At 48.4% G+C, this 21,256-nt stretch overlaps 1 long non-coding RNA gene across 1 annotated transcript; it reads left to right on the forward strand.

Annotated features, from left to right (window-relative positions):
- The first annotated feature begins 743 nt into the window (after positions 1–743).
- LOC142070344 (uncharacterized) lies at positions 744–9,639 on the forward strand. The gene is made up of 2 exons (XR_012666301.1): positions 744–990; positions 9,478–9,639. It is a non-coding gene; the product is annotated as an uncharacterized LOC142070344 (long non-coding RNA).
- Positions 9,640–21,256: the final 11,617 nt, after the last annotated feature.

Below are 21,256 nucleotides of genomic sequence, written 5' to 3' on the forward strand. Positions count from 1 at the left end.
GAAAGAGCCTGGGGGAAGGGTGATGTGAAATGAACTAATGCCCGTTCCCAAACCTCCACAATGGCCCTTCTCGCCCGGCCAGGCTGCAGAACGACGCTCACGTTTCGTTCCGGTTCATCCCGTCCTCCCATGGGACAGGGGAGCGACATGTCTGCAGAGGAGCCAGCTCAGGTAGAGATTATTGGGTGGGTTCTGATCTGTTCCTGCAGGAGGGAGAGGGACAGCAAATACACGGGAGAGGGGAAGGTTTGCACCCTCTGGTTTGGAGGTTGGAGCGGGGCAGGAAATGCACAGGGTGGAGAAAGGGAGGAGGCCAGGGGGTGGCAGACCTGCTGGGAGTTGTTTAATAAGTGGCCTAGATTCTTGGAACAGACCCATGAGGTTCGGAGGTGGAAATGCTCCAATTTGGTGAACAGAAAATAACCCACGTAGATGGGGCTGGGAAAAAGGACCAGACTCCTAGTGCTGGAGCCTGACCCAACTAACCAGCGGGTGCCTTTAAATATGAAGGGGGAAGCCACCAATCAGGCTTAGGGGAGATTCTCCTGCCTCATATCCAGCTCCTCACAAGGAGGAAGGTGTTGGGATTCCTACAAGAGATCTCTCCCTTGACCCTGCTCGGGGCAGCATCTCCTGTATCAGTCTGTGGCTAGTAGGTGTGTGATGGATCTGCTGGGAGAGAGGAGGGGTGTCTCTTCGCCCCCTCACCCTGGTATTTCCTGGGTGCTCTGAGCGGGGTGGGGGTGGGACTCTGTTGGCTGCGGTCCACCCAGAGTTTCCGTTTGATTGGCTCCTCTCCCCCACGAATAGTGGGGCTGTGAGTGGGGCAGCAGGTCCTGAGTGTGGGGCTCTTGCTCTTTCAGGGGCCGGTGACCTTCGAGGAGGTGGCTGTGTATTTCACCAGGGAAGAGGGGGCTCTGCTGGACCCCGCTCAGAGAGCCCTCTCCAGAGACGTCATGCAGGAGACCTATGAGAATGTGACCTCGCTGGGTAAGGGTTCCTGTCCCCTCGGTTCTTGGAAGGGGAACGGAAGAGATGAGGTTCACGCCACCCCCACAATGCCACCTCTGCTCTGTCCTGTTCCAGCATCACCCCAGCATGCCCGTGACACACACACGACCAGAGACCCTCCCCTGCTGCTGAACGCTGTGGGAAGAGAGCACAGGAGCAGAATCGCACAGTGTCAAATATCTCCTGTTTGCAAAAGTAAAACGGGGGGTTAGGTCCAGCATAACGAATAGAAGCTTCCTACCCCTGGCCTTCTCTCAAACCCTGAGCCTTCTCCACCCAGACCAGAATGTGCTTGGGGTGTAAGAAGCAGGCTGCTGGGGTCAGAGCGGCTGGTCCAGGGTTACTGATCACACAGACCTTGAATGGTGGCTGGGGGAATCCAGACAAGGGAGCTCCAGCAGCAGAACATTGAAACTCAGCCAGGATTACAGATGACACAACTCCTCACTGCTCCGGATTGCCCCGTGCATGGGACAATGTCTTCGGTTGCTGGTGAAAATCCTTGAGACCTGGAGAGTTGCTCCCCCCATCCCCATGTGCACTAGCCACAATCTCTCTTCTCTGCAGACTTGGTTTTTTGAGTCCCTCATTCCTGAAGTCACATGACCCCGATTCTTATTTTTCACATTCTGCTTTTCTAGACTATTTAGAGTCTGTTGCTTCTGAATGATAGTTTCTAATTTCCCAGTGTTCTCCACACCCAGGGATTTTCCTACTCCCTCCCATTGCACTGGACTCACTAGGTTCCCTGGTATTTAAGAACGGCCACACTGGGACAGAGCAAAGGTCCATCTAGCCCAGTGTCCTGTCTTCCGACAGTGACCAGCGCCGGGTGTCCCAGAGGGAATGAACAGAACAGGGAATCATGAAGTGATTCATCTCCTGTCACCCATTCACAGCTTATGACAAACAGAAGTTAGGGACACCATCCCTGCCCATCCTGGCTAATAACCAGTCATGGACCTGTCCTCAATAGATTTCTCATGGTGTGTGTGTTGTTTTTTTTTTTTGTAACCCTATTATAATCTTGGCCTTGACAACGTCCTCTGGCAAGGAGTTCCCCAGGTTGACTGTGCGTTGTGTGAAGAAATACTTCCTTTTGTTTCTTATAAACCTGCTGCCTATTAATTTGATTAGGTGATTCCTAGTCCTTGTGTTCTGAGGAGGAGTAAATAACACTTCCTTCTTTACTTTCTCCACAGCAGACATGCTTTTATAGACCTCTCTCATATGCCCTCTTGTCTCTTTTCCAAGCTGAAAAGTCCCAGTCTTACATATCTCTCCTCATACAGAAGCTGTTTCATACTCCTAGTCCGGGTTTTTTTTCCCTTTTCTGAACCTTTTCCAATTGCAATGTATCTTTCTTGAGATGGGCCGACCACATCTGCACACAATATTCAAGATGTGGGCGTACCATGGATTTATATAGAGGCAAGTTATGTACTGTCTTATTATCTATCCCTTTCTTAATGATTCCCAACACCCTGTTCGCTTTTTGACTGCCTCTGCACCCTGAGTGGATGTTTTCAGAGAACTATCGACAATGACTGCAAGATCCCTCTCTTGAGTGGAAACAGCTAATGTAGACCCCATCATTTTATATGTATAGTTGGGATTATGCTTTCCAATGGGCTGCACTAGGTGCTATCCTGACATCTAGGACTGCTGAGATCCTGCATTCAGTGATATCCCTGCCCTTCCTGTTCCCTTTCTCCACTGAACCCCACCAGCCCATTCTTAGTGTTCCCAGCTTCCCCAGGACTCTCTCATTGTGTCTGGACCTCTCTCTCTCTCTGCAAGAAGCAGTTCCAGGGAGACTTGTCCTCTGTCTGGAGTCTTCAACTTCTGGGACATGGATTTACTTTCTCTGTGTTTTAGGAGATGCTTTGAAATTGAGTGTCTGTGACATTAACCACAGTGCAATCTTGACTGCTTGAACAGCTGTTTCCCCTCAGTTGCCCAAGCTGGGGTGGTTTTACACTGCTTTACTGTGAGAACAGCCACTCCTGGGCAGTTAACACCCAGTCTCCAGCATGTAACTCGCTGCCAGCTACACAGTATTGAGCGCTGTTAGTCAGCGACTCACGAATTACAGTGCACCACAGGAGAACCCCAGAAAATTCTCTGGTCCCGGACTTTTGTGCATCTTTCACTGTCCAGCACACTACTGAACGACGCAAGGTCATATGAAGTCTGTCATTTCATCAGTGGAAAATGACACGTGCCAGCCTTGTTATCCCAAATGGATTTTCCAACACACTTTAATCCCAACACACTGGTTAGATGAAACAATAAAATGAGATGGCTAACTACCGGCAAAAAAACCATATTAATTGACTACAGGTAATGAGGTATAAAAGCCAGAATTGTTTACAAAAGAAATGCAAGATAAAACCCAAACGAACATCTAAGTTAACAAGCTAAAACGGATACAAAGCAAATGTTTCTCTCACCATATCCTGAGGCAGGCTGGCTGTCCTTTCAGCCAGAAGTCCCCCTAATTCGCCCCTGCTGCCAAGTTCAGTTTCTTCAGGAGCTGTCATGAGCAGAGGAAAAGGGGGAGAGAGAGAGTCTCAAGCATTTTCCTCCCCTCTTTTTATAATTCAGTCCTTTGTAGGACAAACAACTTCAGTTCTCAGCTGAGTCATGGTGACCGGCTGTCTGTTGTAGATATGAGCTTCAAGTGGTCCCTGTGAAGGAATGTAAATGTCTTCTTCACACCTTCCCCCTCCTGGAGAATGGCAATTTGACCAGCTGCTTGCCTTGCTGTCTCTGAGGAACTGGTCTGAGGGTGTTCCCCAGAATTGTAACTTTTTCACCAATATGATACAGTAAAATCTCATCATTTTACATAGTGTTGCTACACATATTTTAACAGGAGGATAATATTCTATAGATTATGCATTTTCAAATGATACCTCAAACGAGCCATACTATGTAAATAATCGATCATAGTTTTCTAGAAGAGTGAACATAGGGGTTGTGACAGGGTCAGGCCAGATGGCTAAGTAGGTCCCTTTTCCTTGGGTAAAGTAACAGAACAATCAGGAACCTTCTGGAGACCAGTAAGACAGGCTGATTAGAACACCTGCAACCAATCAAGAAGCTACTTGAATCAATTGAGGCAGGCTAATCAGGGCACCTGGGTTTTAAAAAGGAGCTCACCTCAGTTGGTGAGGTGCGTGTGAGGAGCTGGGAGCAAGGGGCGCGAGGAGCTGAGAGTGAGACCATGGACTGTTGGAGGACTGAGGAGTACAAGCATTGTCAGACACCGGGAGGAAGGTCCTATGGTGAGGATAAAGAAGGGGTTGGGAGGAGGCCATGGGGAAGTAGCCCAGGGAGTTGTCGCTGTCGCACAGCTGTTCCAGGAAGCACTCTAGACAGGTGCATTCCACAGGGCCCTGGGCTGGAGCCCGGAGTAGAGGGCGGGCCCGGGTTCCCCCCAAATCCTCCCAACTCCTGGTCAGACACAGGAGTCGTCAGCCTAAACTGTGGGTTCAGAAAAACGGCCAAGCTGAGGGCTGCTGTGAAGCTCCAAGGCGAGCAAATCCGCCCATAAGCGCAAGACCCACCAAGGTAGCGCAGCAACTTTGTCACAGGGTACAGACTGTGCCTGTCTGTGTGTGTTCCCAGCGGATATGTGGGTATTTCAATCCCTCATAAGCAGAGTGCTCAGCATCTTCAGGGACCCAGGGAGCTGGTCCTGGGAATTCACTGGTTTACTAGGTGTGACACTGTAGGGAATTGTGAGAGACTTTAATCATAATAATTAATAATAAAATACCAATATGATGAAATTGCAATGGATCATGCTAGATATGCCATGTAAGGTGTCAGTGAAAATGCTATGATTTTCCAAGTATGATCATTTTGTTTCTATGTTTTGTACCACCTTTGTGTTGTGAGTTATAGACATGTAGGGTATATCTGTATTTCCAGACTTGTGCAGTGTTTCTGGGTGACACCCCCGGACAGACTGGCATCAGCACTGCCGAGCCTCTTCACTGGCCTGTCAAGGGTCATCAGCTGTACAATGAGCCCATGAAAAGAACCAAGGGGATACAGCTATTGAGTCAGCAAGACATGCAGGGGTATGCCTGTGTACTGAGACCTCCAGGGCTTTTCCATGCCATGTGCTGTGAAGCTTGTGTTTGGGACACAGGAAGTACAAGCCACAAGGCAAAGGGAATAGAAAGGGCAGCTGCATCATCTTCATTTTCTCTTCAATCCCTCTTCCTACCTCTGGAGCAACTTCTCTGCACACTGAAGCCTTGAACAAAGGACTGTGGATGTGTTCCAGACGGACTTTCAAGCCAGGAACTCACCAATACTGTGAAGAACCCGATATATAGATTTCTGAATGTATCTGACCTTTCCTTCTTTCCTTTAGTTTAGAGGCTAAAGGATTGGCTGGCAGCCTGGTATTTTGGGTAAGATCCAAACCTTTTTTTTAAGGTCAGGCTTGACAAAGCCCTGGCTGGGATGATTTAATTGGGGATTGGTCCTGCTTTGAGCAGGGGGTTGGACTAGATGACCTCCTGAGGTCCCTTCCAACCCTGAGATTCTATTATTCAAACCTGTGCTGACCTGGTAATATGGCTGACCCTTTGGGGTCAGAACATTGTGTTTCTGTGACCAGAATTTTTAAATAAGCTCTCACTGTACCGAACATAGGTGCTGATTGGGAGTCAGAGAACTGGAATGCAATAAAGGGGGCTGTGTGATCTTTTTCAGCTTCTCAATAACCAGTGTGGGGGATCAGAAGCATAGTTTGTGAGTGGTCGGTGATTTTAACTTCAGTGTTAGCCATCAGTTCTGGGAGCATCTTCTCTCCCTTTTTTAGCCTGCCCTGACCTTAGCGTTTTCAGTCAGGACTCCCCAAGGCACACCAGGTCACACTAAGCACTGAATGTTTTGTTTTTTTTATGACAGAGTCTTATGCAATCACCTGAACTCCTTTGTTTTCTTTCATCTGAGCAGGGTTTCCCATTTCCAAACCTGATGTGTTTTCCCAGCTGGAACAAGGGGAAGAGCCATGGGTCTCAGAGCTCCAGGGTTCAGAGGAAAGACAGACCCTGAGAGCTCCCTGCAAAGGTGAGGAAACATGAAACCAACTCAGAATCTGTAAGTGCCTGAAGGAAACATATGGGATGCCCTACAAAGCCCTTGGGAGGTCACTCAGTTCATTATTGTCTCTAGCAGGGGTCATAACCTCAGGGTAACTATAGCTCATGGCTTCCTGTAGATCCTAGCAGACATCAGGCAGTAGCTTCCTCCCTTCCCCCCATGAATTTGGATGGGATGTGAAGGCTGAATTGATCCCCTCCTCTCTCCCATTTAGGGGAAGTGTTTGGAGGAGTTCAGTTCCTGTTTTTATTTGACCTCTCTCCAGCACTTTTTTTCGTTGGCCTTCCCCTTTCCATCCCTGTTTGAGGTTTCTGTCTCTACCGCAGCAGGTGATGCGATGGCATGTGAGAAAGAGGAGCAGAATTCTCAGCAGGAAGATGCTGGGCAAGTGGATAAACACAGAGCATTATCACAAAGATCGGAAAGGAACGTGTCCAGGAGTCATGAGAGGCCCTATGAATGCCGTGAGTGTGAGAACCTTCAATCGCAGCTCAAACCTTGTTACTCATCAGAGAACCACACAGGAGAGAGGCCCTATGAATGCTGTGAGTGTGGGAAAACCTTCTCTTGTCACTCAGCCCATGTTAGCCATCCAAGAATCTGCACAGGAGATCAACACCATAAAAACCTCTAGGGCTATCCGTACTTTTTTTTCTTTAATACTTTTCCTGATTCCCACATAGTAACTTTTAAAGTTGTTTGAACTGTTTGCAGCACCGTTATCCCTCAGCGTGTCCAAATGAGTGGCCCATTTTTGCCTTTTGCAGTTCACCCTGTTTTGAGGTGGACCCATTTGTCCTTCCTATCTACTCCATTGTCTCATGAATAATTTGAGTGTGCCCTTCCTATCAGGAACCAGGGAGCATCACATCTATACCATTCCTCCTATTGCAAAATTATTGTTCGGAATCACCAATGATTCAGATTATATCATTGCCAGTTGTTCTCACGTTGCTCTGGGTTGTGCTGAAGAGCAGTTATATTGGGAACTTTCCCAATTATATTTAAAGGAAGAGGAGCAGGGGCAGGAAAAGAAGTGTCATTTCAGCCTCTGTGACACTGGAAGGAGATGGGGTGACTCAGAGATTCCCTCCTTCCCCATCACTCCAGACCTGTTAACTCTGCATGGCTCAGACAGGAGGGATCTTCATCACATTCTATCCCTCCACTTCTCAAAGTGTCACGTGATGAAGCGTTGTCAAGGTTCCTCCCCCACTCTGAACTCCAGGGTACAGATGTGGGGACCTGCATGAAAACCTCCTAAGCTTATCTTTACCAGCTTAGGTCAAAACTTCCCCAAGGTACAAAATATTCCACCCGTTGTCCTTGGACTGGCCGCTACCACCACCAAACTAATACTGGTTACTGGGAAAGAGCTGTTTGGACGCGTCCTTCCCCCCAAAATACTTCCCAAAACCTTGCACCCCACTTCCTGGACAAGGTTTGGTAAAAAGCCTCACCAATTTGCCTAGGTGACTACAGACCCAGACCCTTGGATCTTAAGAACAATGAACAATCCTCCCAACACTTGCACCCCACCTTTCCTGGGAAATGTTGGATAAAAAGCTTCACCAATTTGCATAGGTGACCACAGACCCAAACCCTTGGATCTGAGAACAATGAAAAAGCATTCAGTTTTTTACAAGAAGACTTTTAATAAAAAATAGAAGTAAATAGAAATAAAAAAATCCCCCCTGTAAAATCAGGATGGTAGATATCTTACAGGGTAATTAGATTCAAAAACATAGAGAACTCCTCTAGGCAAAACCTTAAGTTACAAAAAAGATAGATAGACAGAAATAGTTATTCTATTCAGCACAATTCTTTTCTCAGCCATTTAAAGAAATCATAATCTAACACATACCTAGCTAGATTACTTACTAAACGTTCTAAGACTCCATTCCCGTTCTGTCCCTGGCAAAAGCAGCATACAGACAGACACAGACCCTTTGTTTCTCTCCCTCCTCCCAGCTTTTGAAAGTATCTTGTCTCCTCATTGGTCATTTTGGTCAGGTGCCAGCGAGGTTACCTTTAGCTTCTTAACCCTTTACAGGTGAGAGGAGCTTTCCCCTGGCCAGGAGGGATTTCAAAGAGGTTTACCCTTCCCTTTATATTTATGACAAGCGTTCTCAGCTGTCTGTGCTTGGAGACGATGCTTTGACTTCTTTAATCCTATATCAGAGTCGCTATGCCTGGAGATGAAAGTGTCAAAAACCTGGAAGGGGAATTCAGATGGATCCCAAGCACCGTGTGATCATTTGGAGTTTAAATCCCAGGTTCCATCAATTGGTAAAGCCACTTCTGGCAAGGGGGCTGTTTTGTCCCCCATTATGGGGGATGCTAGGTTACTAAAAAATTTTTAAATAACCTAACTAATTCTATGGCATGGGGAATGGTCCCCTTCATGATGCAGATGTTGAGGAAATAGAAGTGGGTTTTTTATTGAATTTATCCTTTGTAGGTGCTAAAAAAAAAGTGTATGAAATGAAAGCAGTGTTGGAAATCTAATAGCTGCAGAAAAATAGCTAGTTTTGAATAGAAACTCCAGCTCTGATAACTAACAGGGCTGTATCCAGTCCCTTGCCTGGAATTGTGCCACCAAATTAAAGAAAAGCTGGGTATGTTTCAGGAAGCCATTCCTCACTAACACTGCTGAGATTTTGAGTGCTTTTGTAAAGGATTCTATTTCAGAGAAGTGTACATTTACCCTCACCAAGGCCAAGGATTTGGAAAGAACTGGGGTTGAATGAGTACACGCTCCGTTCTTGGTTTCCATCCCAGTAAAAGAAGCTCTGGTGACCAAAGACCCAAGGAAAACTGTTTGTTTGTACAACTCACTGATGACAGATCCAAAGCATGCCAGGGTTAGATTGAGAACAATCATCCTTCACCATTTGGATCCAAAGAGAGAGAGTGCTTCATAGGACATTCCCTCCTCGTGGATTCCAAACTGGGTGCCTGATTGGGTAATGTCAAAGTCAGATTCAGGACTCACATAATTTGTCAGACCATTCTGTTTATTAGCAAAGCACTTTGCCAATGCACCCAGATATGGGAGCCCCCTGCAAAGGCTCAAGCTAACTTATTTATACAGATAAGCCAATTTAACATAAGAGACAAAAGGAAGCAGAAACTGACAAATATACATACATATCTTACTTGCATACTAATGTTTACCAATCTCCCAGCTCAGTAGGAGCTCTAAGTTAATTAGTTTGAGGACCCATTGTCTCACACTCCTTAATGTTTCTCTTCTTGACAACTATATTTCAACAAACCCTTCAAGTAGCATTTCTTTAATGAATTCTAATTTCAATATAATTCATTCTATTTTCACAGAAACAAGGACTTTCAGGCTGTGGAAATGATGGTAACCAATGAGGCAACGAACGTGTCCGGTTCCAATTTCAGACTTCCAGATACTCGCATGTTGAGTCCTGATTCTCTGGTTTTGTGTCTGATGCTCCGGCTTCACAATAAAGCTGATGTTGGCACAGCTGCCCCCATGTAGCTGCACTGGTGTAGCATGCTATTACAGATGCTCTAAGCCAATGGGAGAGATCTCTCCCGTCGGACTTCATTAGTCCAGCCCCCTCAAGCTATATGTCCTGCTGACGTAGCGCTATCTACACAGGGCGTTAGGGCTGTGTAACTACATTGCTCAACTCTGGATTTTTCACACCCCTGAGCAATATAGTTATACCGATAAATGCCTTTAGTGTAGGACAGTTTTCTCTTGTGTTTTATGCATTTACATCCCTTCTCCTCTACCTCCTCCTACTTTGAAAGATTAAAAAGTGTGAAAAGAGAGATTTTTTTTTTCCTCGTGGTGCAAACATTCCCACATAGGAGACCCCTTCCACCAACACACATGGCAGAAGAACCAGCGATATATGAACTCAGAGAATTGGTTGGGACCTACGTTGGGACAAACCAGAACTAGAGGAAAGGTTCAGTTGTTGGCAACGGGGATTAAAAGAAAATGAACTCGTATGACAAGAATTTGAGCTCTTTGAATATGTTATTGTTTCCAATGAAAATGAATTGATTGGTTAAAGAGTAGGAGACTAATTGTGTGATAATCTGAATCACTTTGTAAAACAAAGTGTCTTGTTTTTTGTTTTGTTAGTCATACAGGAAGTGACAGCTGATCTTGAAAAGTTAATTTGCTTTAATTTACCCCCTGTAGTGTAAGGAGTTCTGGTAGAAAACCTCACTCCAATGGTTGGGGTGGAAGAATGTGTGTGAGAGTGTATAAGTGAATATTGGCCCAGTATAGATTTTAAATTTTTGTGTTTCAAATAGAACTTACTTTGCTTAGTTTCAAAGTCTATTTCTAGTGAAAGCAAAATTATTCGAAGAGACAATTTGTAGAAGTTTTTACAAGTTCTTACACTTAGACTGTAAGGGTCACTGACTTCCCCACTTCTCTAATTTGCAAAGGAAAGTCATCTGTCATAGGATGTGTTCAGCAGGTAGGAAAGTTGCAGTCCTCAACCACCAAGGAAAGGGCTGAAGTCCATTACCTTTTAGGTCAATAAGCCATCTAAAGTCTGGTCTATGCTGAAAGGCGATGTTGACGTAGCCACCTCTCTCAGGGGTGTGAAAAGTCCACTCCACTGAGAGAAGTAGTTAATGTGACCTCAGCCCCAGCGTAGACAGTGTTAGGTTGTCAGAAGAATACTTCCAGTGTTTGAAGTATAGACAGAGCCTGAGACAGACTGATCCCCTATGGGAAGTGAGTCATGACATGAATTCCAATTTTGACCCATTTCCCTGTATGTGAGAGAGGTACTAGTATGGAGGGCTGAGCCAGCTGTCCGATCGCCTGGTTCCTCAACTGTAGCTACAGCTCTTAGTACCCATCCACCCAAAGACTGAGAGAAATGGAGAGTTCCAACTGTTGTTATTTTAGTCTCTTATTGTTCCTTTCTCTGTTTTTTGTGCTGGCCTTTCTATTATATCAGGGTGTAATGGTATAGCTCTGTTCATGTTGTGACAAAGCTCTGTCCTTGTCTCTATGGGTCCCACGTTTCCTGGTGGATTTTGCTAGCCTCAGAGGCTCACTGTGACCCTCCACGTAGCCCTTCTCTCTCTCTAGAGGCAAGGGCCACAGCTTACTGAGCCATCATAAGCTAGCAAGGGAGGTGAGGAGAAGCAACCCTCCCTCGCACAATCTCTGTTTCCCAGTATCCATGATAAATCAGGAAGGGGAGGGGAGGGGGGAGCCCGGGCCCGCCCTCTACTCTGGGCTCCAGTTCAGGGACCCTAAAAGTAGCAGCTATGGTAGCTGACTTTTGGGAAATAGGACGTGTACAATTCCCTGGGCCGCTTCCCCACAGCAGCCCCCACTCAGTATCTCCTTCGCTGTTACCTCAGGGCCTCCTTCCTTGCACCTGATGTGGATTTGTACTGCTTGGTTCCTCCAACAGCACGGCTTCCTCCTACAGATCCTGACACATGCGCCTCACTGATGAACTGGGAGGCTTTTCACTAGTTCCAGCCAGGCCTTGATGGGCTTCACGTGTTCCAATCAACCTAGCTATCTCCACTGCTTTCTAGAAGGATCTTAATTGGCCCAAGGTGTCTTGATTAACCTGAAACAACAGCCGTTTGGTTACCATGGTACCAAGGATTTGTTTAGCCTGGGGTTAACATACCTGTTCCTCACTACTTTACTATAGCCGTCTTGCCTTGCCCCGTTGCAATGTGTGACAAAAGCTTATTTGTGCCAATTGGCAAAGGGGTCACTGTCATTCACAAGCAACTGCTGTCTCAGACCTGACAAATTCACCACACCTAGGACCCAGAGCAGCGGTGGTGGAATCTTCCTTACAGTGGGGGGGGCCACCGGCGTCCGAACTGTGACGCCCCCATGACACCCCTTTCCCCCCAGCCCTCACTCACTCCGCCCCTTCTCCCTGAGGCCCCAATCTCACACCGCCCCTTCTCCCTGATGCCACCCCTCCCTCCGAGGCCACACCCACAGAACGCCCCTTCCCCCAAGGCTCCACCTTGTTCCCCCCTCCATCGTCCGTTCTTAGAGCTGCTAAAAAGTGCTGGGCCCATGGCCCTCTAAACCCCCCTCGTCCTGCACCCTGACACACAGCCAGGCAGGCAGCAGTGTGTGTGAGTGTGTGTATGTGACAGAGACTGCTGGGCTGTGCTGAGCCAGTGCGGGAAGTGGGGGCTGATGTCGGGGCTGTCCCCCTCCCCCTGACTCAGGACTGGGGTGTCCCGCTCTCCCTGACTCAGGACTGGGGTGTCCCAGTCCCCCTGACTCAGGACTGGGGTATCCCGCTCCCCCTGACTCAGGACTGGTTGCTTCCAGCAGCTGTCTGAACTTAGGGACAGCGTGCCAACACACTCACTCTTCCACAACACACACGCTCCCCGAACACACACACTGTCTGTCCCCAACACACACACACTCTCTGCCCACCACGCCCACGGCAGCTGAAAAGCAGCTGGCAATCGAGTCGGATGCCCATGGAACAATGGGATAGAGAAACCTGCCTCGTGTGGCTGCCCACGAGGCATTGCAAACCCTTCCCAAAGCACCCTGCGGCCAGTTGCACAGTGGGATAGCGTCCCACAATGCACTGCTCTCTGTGGCGATCCAAGAGCTGCTAGCCTGGATGCGCTCCGGTGACACAAGCAGCCTAGTGTGGACATGCAACAGCGGCTTAATTAAAACGCTTTAACTAAAGCAGCATAACTCTGTCGTGTAGACGTAGCCTGGCTCCCACTGGGGCCAAGGATGCTCAGGCACTGAAACTGAAGAGCCACAACTTCCTCCGTAGTTGGCAGGATTCAAACCTGCACAGGGAGACCCCCCACAAGGGGTTTTGAGTCCACCACCTTAACCACTCAGCCACAGCTACTTGCTTTATAGAGTGCTCTCACGACACTCTAGTTCTTTTCTCACTGAGTGATCGTTTCCAATTGTTTCCTCAGACCAGCGTCCACAACACACTCACTGCTGTGCTGTTGTGTAAGTGTGCCCAGGGCTGAACAAGAATTCCTGCTCGTTTCCCTTCTGGCTGGAGCATGAGGAGAGTGTGTTTGTGGACAGTGATGTTGCTGTAGATTGTTGTAAAATTCCTGCCTCAATAATTCAGACAGTCCCTTTCCCGTCATATCCCCAGTACATCAGTGACTGTAATAGCAGGGGGCAGGTTTTCTGTGGGGCACAGAGCTTTGCCAGGGGGTTGGTGTCTCCTTCCTTTCCTCACCCTGGAGGAAACTCAGCTTTTCATTCCATCTTTAATGTGTCATGGAATAACAACAGCAGCATGAAAAAAGAGGTGGGCAGGGTGGGCCTCAGGGGAGGGGCACAGAGGTGCAAGTGGTGGGCAGGGCAGGACGGAGAGGCACGGGTGGCAGGCTGGGTGGGTCTCATGGGTGGGGCTGAGAGGTGGGAGCGGCGGCCAGGGTGGGTCTCAGGGGAGGGGTCAGAGAGGTATGGGTGGCGGGCAGACCTTGGGGTAGGGGGCGGAGAGGAATGAGCAGCCGGCAAGGAGGCCTCGGGGAGAGAGGAGCGAGCGAAGGGTGGACCAGCAGGCCTCAGCCGAAGAGGCAGAGTGGGGTGGGAAGAAGTCCTCCTGTTAACCCACTGCTATCTACACCGGGATTAGGCTGATATAACTGCATTGCTCAGGGAAGGTAAAATTTTTAACACCCCAAAGTAATGTTGTTACTGACTTAATTTTGTAGGATAGACCTGTCCAAAGAATCACACACACACCTTGGGAGTAAAACTTCACCCGCTTCTCTGCTTTACAGAATCGAAACACAAGAAACGCTTGTCAGGGCCCAGTGCGGGTTGGCAGGGAGTCAGGTGTGGGCAGACACCATACATTAGCCAGATGAAGGCACCATGGATTAGCTGGTTTAAGGCACCTGTCTTCAAAACAGGAGATCCTGGGTTCAACTCCCAGTAGTGGCTTTTAAGGCACCTGATACTGGCTCCTATCAGAAGACAAATAACAGAGTTAGATGGACCTTTGGTCTAGCCCATTGTAGCCATTCTTGTTGTTTAAATTACACTCAGAGGCACTGATAATAGAGTGACTGAAAGTTTGGGTGTGAAGGGCTGATAGGCCAGTGTTCCAGTCCCCTCGCAAACGACCCCCTCCCTCTGGGACAGGGGCAGGTCCGAGCTCTCACACCAAGTGGCTCATTGGGGCTGCCAGAATCTGTGGGCGGCTCATTCAGTTTATGCCGAGGGTTGAGTCCTGCTTTGTGCACCGTGTCTGAGAATGAAAATCCTAAACCTCCCTTTGAAATAAAGAATACAGCAGCACCTGTTTTGTCACTGCCCCGAAACAGACAGAGAAATGGAGAAATGCCATTGAGTCCAGGGGAATACTTCACTGCGGTTTTACCTTTTTCACTTGCCAAACTCCCGCCCAACCTTCTGGGCTCCTAGAGCAGGGTCCTGAGCCTGAGCCGAGACACGTACCCTGCAACTTTACAGCCCAAGCCGCTGTCCTGGATTAATGTGACACAGGCCACCCATGGGTGAATCATCGCACTGTAGACATATCCCAACGATATGTCTCCACAGCGATTAAAACACCCAGGGCACCTGTCCCAGAGCCCGGGGCAGTTAACTCAGGCTTATGGGCCTGGGGCTGCAGGGCTATAAAATGACAGTGGAGCCAGATGGGCTTGAGCCCAATCTCTGAGGCCCACGAGGGGTGAGGGTTTCCGACCCCAGGCTTCAGCATGAACACCAATATCTGCACCCCAGTTTTGAGCCCCACAGCTTGAGCTCCAGGAGCCCAAGTCAGGTGACCCAGGCCAGCCCTGCTGCCATCTTCATCCCGGGAGAGAGGGACTCTACGGGGACCTCTCCATTGCAGTGTCAGCCCAGGGGTGGCAGGCTGTGCTCAAAGCAGCACCCTGGAAGCCCCATAGTCACCACTCTCATAGAATTAAGGTACAATTTGTACAGAGTCGGCCTGGTGAGCTATCATTGTAAAAGTCGTGATCTGTTGAAGGCTAATACCTGGGTGGATGGTGTGTGCTAGGCTTGTCTGGGAAGTGGTGGAGTTTTGCTCTGGGTGCGTCACTGAAATATGTGACGAGGCTGGGAAATGGCCACCGCCAGCCTTTCCGGTGTGACGCTGGAGGAGCCAGACTCGCTGCTGGCTCAGTGAAGGTATCCACGCTCCCAAGGACTCTCCCAGGAACCGTGTACAATGCGGACTCCTCCGAGACAGCCCAGAGACAATGGACACTGCTTGACTCACATCAAGGCAGAGGAACTTTCTAGCAAGTTGGAAGAGGGGAAGAGACGTCATGACTTGGCCTCTCTCCCCTGCAATTCAACACCTGGCAACACATCTGGAGGACAAAGACTGAACTGAAATAATTCAGAGATCAGAAGAGAATAATAATAATCCATTCAAATGAAAGTCCCCAAACAGACTAGAATTGGTTTCCCAGCAGAAAATTTTCAATTTTGTTTTCCCAGTCAGACCTCGCCAAGGGAAGCAGAGAGAAAATGTTTGAGTTGCTTCCTCCAGAGCACCTTGACCTAGACACGCTAGCTGTGGGTCACTGTCGTGGCTGAGGTGGGGGCGTTTTAATTATTTGGGCTGGTCCCAGGGTGTTTGGGGGACATTATGAGGCTGTTACCTTTTGAGATAAATACTAAGAAACAAAGAACTCTTTGAGAAATCTGGGATTTAGACGTGTTTTATTGACAGCAAGGGAGGTCTGAGTTCCTGAGAAGGTTTTTGTTTACAGGAAGCAATGTGGCTTGTACCAAAGGGGAGATGGTTGTTTGTGAAGGAGGGGAGAAGACAAAATGCACACAATGAGGATGGGATTCAAACCCATGCATGCAAAGCACAATGATTAGCAGCCCACCACTTTAACCACTTGGCCACCTCATATGAGCTGCCAAAGAAGGGACAGGAGGAGAAATCTAAGGCCAGCAGAGGTAGGAACAATAAGGAGTTTTTAAATACGAAGTGTAAGGAAGGCCTGAATGACCCCCCCCCCCTCACATCTAGTGATGAGCTGGGGGAAAGACTTCAGGAACAGACCGTCTTTACATAGACAGGCCTCCTCTACCTAGGTATGCAGCAAGTATCCTTTGAATAAAAAAACAAACAAACAAAATAGAAAGGTAATTTTTTGGTTTTCCTGCAGTCAGCCAAAAAAAATGTGAAAAGAAAGGGGCATTTTTAAGCAATCATCTGTCCCCACCCAGGGGCTGGGGAATGCTTATTTTCTTTTTCAGACACTTTCTGGGCAAGCTGGTGCCAGTGGAAGAAAACCCAGAACGCCGTGGGTCCCCTGTCGCAACAAAACATTGTGTTCTGTGTTTGTCTTGTTGTTCCTGTTATTTTGGTGGATATTGTAAATTCTTCAGGCGTGACACCCCCTTTTAATTGGGCATGTCGTGCTGCCCCTTTCGGGGCCAAGGGAAAATGTACCCTAATTCAACCTCTTCCACCCTCTACTCCGCCACCTCCCTCCAAATTCTCTGTGACACCCCCATCCCCACGGTGGCCTACCCCCATCCAGAGACCTGTGGTTCTTAATGCAACTGGTTTACAAATGACTATCGCTCTGTTCCCCACTGACTGGTCTCTCAGTACAACATTTGATAACTGTTCTGTTTACCAAAGTAGGTGAAAGAATGTTGCCATAAGTAATTTCAAACTCATTTGAATTGGATGGAGGGGAAATAAACAAGAACATCCGAAAATGGCGAGCCCCGACAAATTACCTCTGGGAAGGCTGAAACTCACTGCAGGAAGCTGACTCAGTGTCTCAAATCCAACGCTTGGAATGTGCCTGGGGCTACTGGACGGAGTGGGATTACGTCAGGGATTTGAATCATAGACTCATAGAATCATAGAATAACAGAGTTGGAAGGGACCTCAGGAGGCCATCTAGTCCAACCCCCTGCCCAGAGCAGGACCAATCCCCACTAAATCATCCCAGCCAGGGCTTTGTCAAGCCTGACCTTAAAAACTTCTAAGGAAGGGGATTCCACCACCTCCCTAAGTAACGCATTCCAGTGTTTCACCACCCTCTTAGTAAAAAAGTTTTTCCTAATATCCAACCTAAACCTCCCCCACTGCAACTTGAGACCATTCCTCCTTGTCCTGTCATCTGCTACCACTGAGAACAGTCTAGATCCATCCTCTTTGGGTCCACCTTTCAGGTAGTTAAAAGCAGCTATCAAATCCCCCCTCATTCTTCTCTTCCGTAGACTAAACAATCCCAGTTCCCGCAGCCTCTCCTCATAAGTCATGTGTTCCAGTCCCCTAATCATTTTTGTTGCCCTTCGCTGGACTCTCTCCAATTTTTCCACATCTTTCTTGAAGCGTGGGGCCCAAAACTGGACACAGTACTCCAGAAGAGGCCTCACCAATGTCGAATAGAGGGGAACGATCACGTCCCTTGATCTGCTGGCAATGCCCCTACTTATACAGCCCAAAATGCCATTGGCTTTCTTGGCAACAAGGGCACACTGTTGACTCATATCCAGCTTCTCATCCACTGTCACCCCTAGGTCCTTTTCTGCAGAACTGCTGCCAAGTCATTCAGTCCGTAGTCTGTAGCGGTGCATTGGATTTTTCTGTCCTAAGTGCAGGACTCTGCACTTGTCCTTGTTGAACCTCATCAGATTTCTTTTGGCCCAATCCTCTCATTTGTCTAGGTCCCTCTCTTTCCGATCCCTACCCTCCAGCGTATCTACCACTCCTCCCAGTTTAGTGTCATCCGCAAACTTGCTGAGGGTGCAATCCACACCATCCTCCAGATCATTAATGAAGATATTGAACAAAAGCATCCCCAGGACCGACCCTTGGGGCACTCCACTTGATACCGGCTTCCAACTAGACATGGAGCCATTGATCACTACCCATTGAGCCCGACAATCTAGCCAACTTTCTACCCACCTTGTAGTGCATCCATCCAGCCCATACTTCTTTAACTTGCTGACAAGAATACTGTGGGAGACCGTGTCAAAAGCTTTGCTAAAGTCGAGGAATAACACGTCCACTGCTTTCCCTTCGTCCACAGAACCAGTTATCTCATCATAGAAGGCAATTAGATTAGTCAGGCATGACTTTCCCTTGGTGAATCCATGCTGACTGTTCCTGATCACTTTCCTCTCCTCTAAGTGCTTCAGAATTGATTTCTTGAGGACATGCTCCATGATTTTTCCGGGGACTGAGGTGAGGCTGACTGGCCTGTAGTTCCCAGGATCCTCCTTCTTCCCTTTTTTAAAGATGGGTACTACATTAGCCTTTTTCCAATCTTCCGGGACTTCGCCCGATCACCATGAGTTTTCAAAGATAATGGCCAATGGCTCCGCAATCACATCCGCCAACTCCTTTAGCCCTCTCGGATGCAACGCATCCGGCCTCATGGACTTGTGCATATCCAGCTTTTTAAATAGTCCCGAACCACTTCTTTCTCCACAGAGGGCTGGTCACCTCCTCCCCATGCTGTGCTGCCCAGTGCAGCAGTCTGGGAGCTGACCTTGTTTGTGAAGACAGAGGCAAAAAAAGCATTGAGTACATTAGCTTTTTCCACATCCTCTGTCACCAGGTTGCCTCCCTCATTTAGTAAGGGGCCCACACTTTCCTTGGCTTTCTTCTTATTGCCAGCATACCTGAAGAAACCCTTCTTGATTTGCGCTTAGCTCAACTGATGGTTGGTTGGGAAATATTATTCTAACCCTCGATCAGGGTTGGAAGGGACCTCAGGAGGTATACAGTCCAACCCCCTGCTCAAAGCAGGACCAACCCCAACTAAATCATCCCAGCCAGGGCTTTGTCAAGCCAGGCCATATAAACCTCTAAGGAAAGAGATTCCTCATCTCCCTAGGTAACCCTTTCCAGTCTTCACCACCCTCCTAGGGAAATAGTGTTTCCTAATATCCAACCTAGACCTCTCCCACTGCATCTTGAGACCATTACTCCTTTTTCTGTCATCTGGTACCCCTGAGAACAGGCTAGATCCATCCTCTTTGGAACCCCCTTTCAGGAAGTTGAAAGCAGCTATCAAATCCTTCTCACTCTTCTCTTCTGCAGACGAAATAATCCCAGTTCCCTCAGCCTCTCCTCGTAAGTCATGTGTTCCAGTCCCCTAATCATTTTTGTTGCCCTCCCCTGGACTCTCTCCAATTTGTTTCTGTAGTGGGAGGGGGCTCTGAAAACTGGGCGCAATGCTCCAGATGTGGCCTCATCAGTGCCGAATAGAGGGGAATAATCACTTCCCTCAATCTGCTGGCAATGCTCCTCCTAATGCAGCCCAATATGACCAGTTACCCATATTGAATGCAGGCTCAGCAATATTTGATAAATTGGTTGCTGTCCATTCAGTCGGTTATTTCCTACTTATTCATAACTAATGAAGATGCTCTAAGGGGATGGGAGAGAGCTGTCCCGTCCGTGTAGTTAATCCACCTCCCCGAGAGATGATAGCTATGTCAGTGGGAGAAGCTGTGTCGGTGGGTGGGCAAGCTGTGGGGTCTACATGTATAGATAAAGTTTAATCAAACCCCATTTTTAAAACCACCCGTGGTCTGGGAATGGAAAAGGAGCTCTCTGAGCAGGGCCTGTCCTTCAAAATCCTTAAGATCACTGACTTGCCTATGCTAATGCCATGGGGGGTGTAGCTCAGTGGTTGAGTGTTTGATTGCAGCTTAAGTAGTCCTTGGTTCAAATCCAAGTGCCCCCTTACAAGCCTGTTCCCTTAACAAAAATAAGCACATATCCATTTCCATTATGTTCGGGAGCTCCACTGAATAGGAATGAATGGAAACACTCAGTGTTTTCCTGTGCAAATCCATAGAAACCTAGCAAACAGGTCCCTCATCTGAAATCAGTTCCAATCCTCTGAGTGTCTAGTTTATGTTTTCATCAATGAAACAAAGACACATGAAGGCACATTTGCAGATCCTTGGTCTCCATGGGCTACAATGTGTAGAAGAACAAGAACCCCCTCCCCTTGGGAGGAATGGACTAGTCTGTGTTACATTCCAATGGCAGCTGTTTAAAGGGAACGTGCTTCGAGTTCATGATCACCCGCAGCGTCTCTGTAAGGTTACCAACCACAGAGCCGGTTGTGGCTGCATCTAAGTAACCGCAGAGTTAGTGTAGTACCAGATCGTTAATTGCACAGCGTCACTTTCTGGTTTCGTTGATCATTTGGGTAGAAACAGCCTTTTCCTGCCTCTCTTTCACACAGAAGGACAATTTTCTTTGTGCAGATGCAGGAACATCAAGATCTTTCTCTGTCCCTTGTGCAAAGTAGGGTGTCAAATTCCAAGGAACCTTCCTCTTCTGCGATGGAAACAATGGAGAAGCAGGGGGCCCTGGGCACCTCCAGCCCTGGCCGGGAGATGTTCCCTCCCCGCTTTCTTTATGCTGCTGTTGTTATTTCATGGAATGTCTGGGATGGGGAAAAAGCTGAGTTCACTCCAGGTGGAGGGAAAAAAGGACCCTGAGAATCTCAGGGCCTCAGGGAAAACCTAATCCCTGCTACCGGGATCACTGAGGTGCTGGGGATTTGAGCAGGAAAGGGACTGTGTGAATTGTCCAGGTGGGGAATGAATAACCACCGACAACTAGTTCCACCTCATTAACCACCGACACAGGCTAATCGTGCTGCAGATAGAAGGGAAACTGGGAGCGATTCTTTGCTGTCAGCCATGGAAACAGTGACCCGAGTGCACTGCAGTGAATGTGCTGGGGAAAGCTGGACTTTACAGGCAGGTGGAAATAGCAGATCCAAGAAAAGCCCCCCCCCCCGCAACTTCTTCCACCGGGGTGAGGTGTTGAGCGACTCACAGCGCCCCCCAGCGCCGTTACCTTTCAGCAGGGGCTGGCAGCTCCAGCCAGTCAATGCAGGGGAGAGGGCCGAGTGTATCTCTGCACCCAGAGTCCAGGGCAGGCCCTCTCTCTCCACCACATAGAGAAACTGGCCCTGCTGCAAAGTGACCCCTGAGAACCAGCAACCTCCAGGACAGAGGGTTTGGCCCTCAGAGCAGGGAATGTGTCCCCCATGCTGCCGTTAGGCCCCTGGAGGCTCTGGAAACAGGAGGGCTCTGAGCGTAACCCATCCCAAACAGCCCCCATCT

Source organism: Caretta caretta, chromosome 28 (genome assembly GCF_965140235.1).
Source record: "Caretta caretta isolate rCarCar2 chromosome 28, rCarCar1.hap1, whole genome shotgun sequence".
Lineage (NCBI taxonomy): Eukaryota > Metazoa > Chordata > Testudines > Cheloniidae > Caretta > Caretta caretta.